Source organism: Tupaia chinensis, unplaced genomic scaffold (genome assembly GCF_000334495.1).
Source record: "Tupaia chinensis unplaced genomic scaffold, TupChi_1.0 Scaffold000183_1, whole genome shotgun sequence".
NCBI classification, from domain to species: domain Eukaryota; kingdom Metazoa; phylum Chordata; class Mammalia; order Scandentia; family Tupaiidae; genus Tupaia; species Tupaia belangeri.
This window is the reverse complement of record NW_006159658.1, coordinates 1,217,341-1,224,171: the sequence shown is the minus strand read 5'-3', so window position 1 is coordinate 1,224,171 and position 6,831 is coordinate 1,217,341. Positions and strand designations below refer to the sequence as shown.

General features: G+C 36.5%; 1 pseudogene; it reads right to left on the bottom strand.

Annotated features, from left to right (window-relative positions):
- LOC102491969 (voltage-dependent anion-selective channel protein 1 pseudogene) overlaps positions 1–5,093 on the bottom strand; it is a 7,834-nt pseudogene extending 2,741 nt beyond the window's left edge.
- Between the last annotated feature and the right edge of the window lie 1,738 nt (positions 5,094–6,831).

Genomic DNA, 6,831 nt, shown 5'->3' with positions numbered 1-6,831 from the left:
CACGCCGCAATCCCTTCTCCTCCATTCTCCTCTTGGGATCTTGGGCATGCATGCACGCACATGCGCCTGACATGAGTTTAAATCATCAGATCCGGGACTTGAACCGCGGTTGACTATATGGGAGTTCAGCAACATAGCCATTCTGCTAACTGCTGGTCCTTACTTTCAAGAGATGTTTTGACTTCCTATATTATAGTCTTTATTTCTAACAGGTCCATTTGATTCTTTTTTACAGTGTATATTTTGTCTTTTAGTTATTGCAAGAATTCCTCACCTTCTGGAACTCATCAACTCCTTTCTCCTGCATCTTATGCAATTAGTTCATTGTCTGTCTTTTCTTCCATATTTGTTAGCTTTGTCACTATGGACATTTCCATGAATTTCATTGTACTGTCTGAGGATAAAGAGGAGTTATTCTTTTCCCTTGGAGGAGAGATATTTTCTTGCTTTCCCATATTTCTTGTGATCCTGCAGTCATTTCTAGTCTTCTGATGGATGATGCATTTCTTCCTAATTCTTGAAGTTTAATCTGAGCATTCAGAAGCGTACAGGAGGAGGTGATCTGCATTCTCTCTTCAATTCCATTTTCACTCTTTGTGCTTCAGATTCAGTGGGAATAGAGGAATATTCTGACTTTAATTGTATTCAGATATTTGGATCCTGTTCACTTGGACCTGTTAGACACAGTACATAGAGGCTGAGCAGCCAATGAATAAAGATAAAGAAAAAAGGAAAAGAATTAGAGAAGAGAAAAGAAGAAGAAAAAAGAAAATGAAAAAGGCTAAAGTGAAAAATTAAAAAAAAAAAAAGAGAGAGACCAGCCAATGAATAAAGATAAAGAAAAAAGGAAAAGAATTAGAGAAGAGAAAAGAAGAAGAAAAAAGAAAATGAAAAAGGCTAAAGTGAAAAAAGATCATAAAAAGACATTAGATTTTAATTTTAAAAAGCAAAAAATGAAAACTGTGTGGCACAAGAAGTCTCAGTAGAAAATCTTCATTTTTAATCAAGGAAACCAGTATTTCACAGCTCAAGGTCAGTATTCATCTCCACATGGGTCAGGAGGTGTGCCTTTCCTAAATAGAATGGACAAAGGCACCACTTAGCACAAAAAATGAGGGGCTGGTGAGCCCAGAGAATACTTTAATTTAGAAAAAAAAATTTTTTTTAAATTACAAGTCACAGGGAGACACAGAGAGACAGAAAGAGATAGAAAAAGAGAGAAGGAGACAGAGGTAGCCCTATCCACTAGAAATAATCTGGAAGGAGAAGTCTCAGCAGAAAAATTTTCATTTTCAGTCAAGGGAACCAATATTCCACAGCTCAAAATCGGTACCCATCTCCTCATTCTTTTAGAGTTTTAAAGGATATTAGTTCATGCTGACACTGATTTTGTCCTGTATTGTCAGGATCAGGAGTCTCTATTTTTTTTTTTAAGAGACATTTTTGCTATAGGGCATGTGTTTACCCATAATGATTGGCATGCATTAGGCAAAACATGTTTGTCAGGAGGAGATTATCTCTTTTGGAACTCTGATTGATCTGAGGAAGTCCAAAAGAAGGAAAATAGGAATCAACAACGTGGAATACCTATCACATTTGAAATGTTGATTAGAACATTGAAGCATGACAGTAATAGCACACAAATTGGATGTACACCACAGACATATTAGGAGATTGACATTTTATGCTTGAGGTACTGAAAAAGGCTTCCCAGTCAGGATTGAGGGAAAGACAGTTTGATCAGTGCACAACAATGTATAACTAGTGAGATATATCAAGATTTTATTTCCCACTTAACACAAGCCATGTTGCAGCTAGACTCTAAGACACAAGACAAATTTTGTGGTAGCACTTGGCCTTTGAAAATGCTAATTCCTATTGCAGAGCAGCTTTTATCCCCTTTTTTAAAAAAAAGGACAGTGGCTGACTATATCAGACTTTGTCAGGACATTGAAAAAATTTATTAGACGATTTTTGCATGTCTATTAACCACATATTCATAAGCTGCTGACATGTACTAAAAGTTAAAATTGCTAAGAATTTAAGTATTCTGGTAAATATGTACAGTCCTACATAATGTTACAACCTCGATGGCCTTTCCCGAGCCCTCCTATTCCCCAGGGTGTGTGTGTGTGTGTGTGTGTATGTGTGTGTGTGTGTGTGTGTGTGTATAAGGAAAAATAAGTAGTAATAAATAATAATAATAAATAGTAACGAATAATTAATAAATAAAAATAGTAAATAAATAAAATGAATTGTACTTAATGTAATGCCATTAGTCACAAATTAGATTATTTGTAAATACTATATACAATAAAAACAACTAATTGTCTGTTTGTCTGTATACTTTGTTCTCACTGTTTTCAGATTTGTCATTCATAGTTTCAAGGTTGCTTCCCATAGAAAAGATCCTAACAAGTACCCAGGCTTTTAGAGCCCATAAAAAGCACTGTAAAAAAGCTAATTATTCTTTTCAAGAAACTTCTGGAACCCCACCTGTCTGCTTTACATTAAATAATTATATCTCTAATTGTTTGCCTCTCTCTTTACACAGATATGGACACCCTCTGAATGCTTTCCAAACATGTTAATGCTATTCTTAAATGTATTAAATTAAATAATTTTCAACATACTGATCTTTTGCCTCCCACAGTCCCCACCTGTAACCTCTCTTTGGAATTTTCTTTGGATTCTTGGAGTTTCCACGAGACACTGTTTAGTCCAAAACAGTTAGTATAATGGCTATGTTGCTGGACTCTCATGTAGTTGACCACAGTTTGAGTCCAGGGCACAGTGGCTTAAACAATCATGCTGGGCCTGTGTGCATGTGTGTCCAAGATCTCGAGAGGAGAATGGAGGAGAAGGGATTGTGGCATGGCCATCCCCCATGGAGGGTGATTTTTCACTTTCTGCCTCAGTCTCTCTCTATCTTTCGGGCTGAGTGCACGTGCCCTATAGCAAAAACCTCTCAAAAAAAAAAAAAAAAGAAAAAAAACAAGCAAAACATTCAGTTGTATAAAAACTACCCAACTTTTACTCAAAAAAAAAAAAAAATTTAAAAAGGAGGAATAATTGTAGGAAAATAACAAAAATCTATTACTTATATAAGTACATAGATAAATAATTTCTTATATGTTGCTTTTTTTCCCCATAAAATTAGAATTCTAAAAGTCCAGGATCAGTGTTATGTAAAAATTAGGCATAAACGCTAGTAAACAAATGTTATTTTTGCTTACTACTTTCAAACAACAGGCAGCTAGAATATTCACATGCAAATAACTTCTGTTGCCATGCGAATAACAGCTCATGGAACCACGTTTCTGCATATGACTAAAGGTCACCATGTTTGCTCAGATAGGCCGCTCTCCACATCACATTAATTTTTTTCTCAAGGGAAAATGTTTTAATTAAGAATTAAGGTAGTTGGCCTTCACCTATAGGTGTATAGTCCCCTTTGCTTTAATGTTAAATATGTTATCAAAACCAGCAGTTGGCGTAATGGTTATGTCGCTGGACTCCCATGTAGTCGACCGCAGTTTGAGTCCTGGACTCGGTGGCTTAACCTCGCACTGGACGTGTGTGCGTGCGTACCCAAGACCCCAAGAGTAGAACAGAGGAGAAAGGATTGAGGCATGACCATCCCCCTGGGGGCCGATTTCTCGCTTTTTGACTCTCTGTCTCTCTGGTGAGTGCACATGCCCTATAGCAAAAAACTTCTCAAAGAGAAAAAGAAAAAAATATATTAAATATGTTCTCATTTAATTGTTTTGCTGCTAAATTTGCAACTAATTTTTAAAAAGTGTATTCTATTGGGACCAGCAGTTAGCGTAATGGCTATGTCACTAAACTCCCATGTAGTCAACCGCGGTTCAAGTCCCGGACCTGGTGGCTTAAACTCACGCTGGGTGCGTGTGCATGCGTGCCCAGGATCCCGAGAGGAGAATGGAGGAGAAGGGATTGTGGCGTGGCCATCCCCCCTGGAGGGTGATTTCTCGCTTTCTGTCTCTATGTCTCTCTCTGTCTGTCTGGGAGCGCATGCGCCCTGTAGCAAAAACCTCTCAAAAAAAAAAAAAGATTACCTCTGAAACAATAATAGTTAACACATGCTAGACATTGTTCTAAGTGGACAGAAATTCAGTTGTTTACTCTTAACAAAATGAAGTAAATACCATTATTATTTTCCTTTCACAAATTCCATACCCAAGACTTCAACAAGTTAAAACTTGCCTGAAGGATCAGCAGGTGGTGTGGTGAAGGAGCTGGACTCCCATGTGGCTGACTGCAATTTAGGTCATGGACCTGACAGCTTTCTCTCTCTTTTCCCATTCCCCTCTCTCTGTCTCTGGTCAAATGAAAAAAATATATATATGTAATAATAAATAAAATTAAATAAATGATTTTTTAAAAAGCCAAAAAGCAAAACTAAACAAAACTTGGCTGAGCTCCTGAACAGTGTCTAAGTATGCTAGAACTAAAATTCAGATTTAGGTAATAAAACACTCAAAATCATACTATAAACCACTAGGTTATAGTCCTCTCAGGAAAGGACATTGTATAAGGTAACAAGCCAGTAATGAACACCAGTTGACAGATAAATGAAAAACCAAGACTAAAAGAACAAGAATGTATCTATTGAGTCACCAGAAAAGTCATGACACATTTTTGCACAGAAAAACACAAAAATTGCTTCATGACTTTTTTGATGATCCAGTAGTAACCAAATGTTGAAAATCATAACTAGACTAACTAGAAAATAAGACTGTTCAAGTGCCAGAGAAAGAGCAGATGTGTACCCACTACCAAGGTGATGAAACTGACACAAACATGGTGGAAACCACAGCAACAACCCAATGACTCAATGGGGCCCCACGGCTTCCTCTTTTAGAGGATGAAGTAAAGAACTGTGATCTGGGGAAATATGCTTTTCAGAAGTCAGAGTTTAGAGTAACCCAGAAACATTTACAACTGCATAGACCTAGACTAATGGTAAACATTTACTTTTCTTTCCCAAAGTGCTGCTGATGCATCTTGCCAGTCCGATGTATTAAACACATTAATCCAAGAACTTTTTCTAGTAGTGAAGTGATATCCATACTTCCAGGCTACTGACTGTATTTATATATAGGAGATTAAATTCTTAAGAAATACACACTAGTCATTTGCATCTGTATTTCTTTTCTAGATAAGGACATTTTTATTTTTTTGTAAGGTTAAAGTTGTTCCTCCAAATTACTATAATTTTTAATTTCATTCTAATCTTTCTCAGGTTATAATTTTTTTCTTGTTGTCTAGATAACCTGTGTATTATGTTAATTCTTTTCATAGTAGGTAATAGAAATAAGCTTCCTAAAAACTACTCATGAAAAAAAAAATAATGAAAGGAAGGTCACTTAGGCATTGCATAGGTTCCAAGGAGCAGAATGACCAGATTTCACAAGGATGGAAATAAAGTAGCTTGAGGAATCTCGACCACAAGAAAGACTTCATGTATCTTAAACCTAAGGCTCTAATCTTAACAAAATGAGATAAATACTATTATTATTCTCCTTCAACAAATTACATACCTAAGACTTCAAAAAGTTAAAAACTTGCTTGAGCTCCTGAACAGTGCCAGAATATGCTAGAACTGGAATTCAGATTTAGGTAATAGAGTACTCAACCCCATACGGTTAACCACTAGGTTAGCAGCAAGGTTTGGTTTCCAAAAGCCAGTCCCTATGTCTCTCAGATTATACCCAGAATCTGTGAGGGAGAATTTTATTTTTATAACGAGACCAAGTGTAGTCAAAGGAGAATGGTGTTAGATTATTACAAATGTGATTACTAAACCCTCTGGGGACAAATCCCCAAATAATGAACTTGTAGAGAGGCAGAGATTAAAAACCTCCTATTTCATCCCAGTGTTTCTTCTTATGCAAAAAACTTCCTGGGAAATGTGTACAAGCTACAACTAGCACAACACATAGAATGGTAATATCTCTGAGATGGCATAAAGTGAAGTGAAGAGGTTAATTCTTTTATAATGAGAATCAGGAGTTGAAATCTCAAAAAGTCAGGTCTACCAAAAGAAATACAAGACAATCAAACATACATGAAAATTAAGCATTGTGTTTGTGTGTGGAGAAGTAATTGCTGTTGCAAGCAGTGGTCTGGGGAAAAATCTGAACTTAGGGGTCTTATCCTATCCACAATTTAATGAAACAATTCCATTTCAGTACTAGAGATAGTTTGAGTAAAGGTGTTTTACATCAGAATTACAAAACAGAAAGTTGTTTTATTAGTCAATAGATATGTCACATTTATATGTTAGAACATATTCCTTTATTTTTCTTTCTTTTTTTTTTTATAGACCACAGATTAGTTTATTTTTAACACCCATCATGCCATGAATTCATAGGGAATAAGTTCCAGTAGCTCAGGCTCCTTTCCATTGGTTCTCACAAAGTGTGCTTCTCTGGGTGGAGCAGGCTGGCGCTTTAGTTGAACCCAGGTACCTTTCTCTTTGGCTTCTTTCTTTTTCTGGTCATTTTCCTTCACACGTTTTAGGAAGCTATCTCTGCTCTTAGAACACTCAATATGCTCAATACGCGCATTGATTCTCTTGGCAAGAATCTTGCCCTTAACTTGTTTGTTCACAACAATGCCAACAGCATGCTGGGTAACATTGTAGACTCTTCCAGTTTTGCCATGGTAACATTTGTGGGGCATTCTTTTCTGAACAGTACCCATTTCCTTAATGTCTACAATATCACCTTTCCTGTAGATTCGCATATATGTCGCCAAAGGAACAACTCCATGTTTTCTAAAAGGCCTAGAAATATCGGGTGCCTC